Raw genomic sequence first — 200 nt, 5'->3', positions numbered from 1 at the left:
CACACAGAGATCTACCTACACATCCATTCATATCCATATCTATATGTAGATGTATGTAGATCTGCACAGCCATTCATGTCTATCTCTATAGTTTTGTATGGATTCGCATGTCCCTCGGGCATATAAGAGAGGCTCTTCTCCCCCTATACCTTTTCACTTCCTCCTCCATCTATGTCTCTAAATCAATCTCTACACCCCCC

The sequence above is a fragment of the Cystoisospora suis genome (genome assembly GCF_002600585.1).
Source record: "Cystoisospora suis strain Wien I chromosome Unknown contig_116, whole genome shotgun sequence".
In the NCBI taxonomy this organism is placed as follows: Eukaryota; Apicomplexa; class Conoidasida; order Eucoccidiorida; family Sarcocystidae; genus Cystoisospora; species Cystoisospora suis.
The sequence above is the reverse complement of the archived record's forward strand: the minus strand, read 5'-3'. Positions refer to the sequence as shown.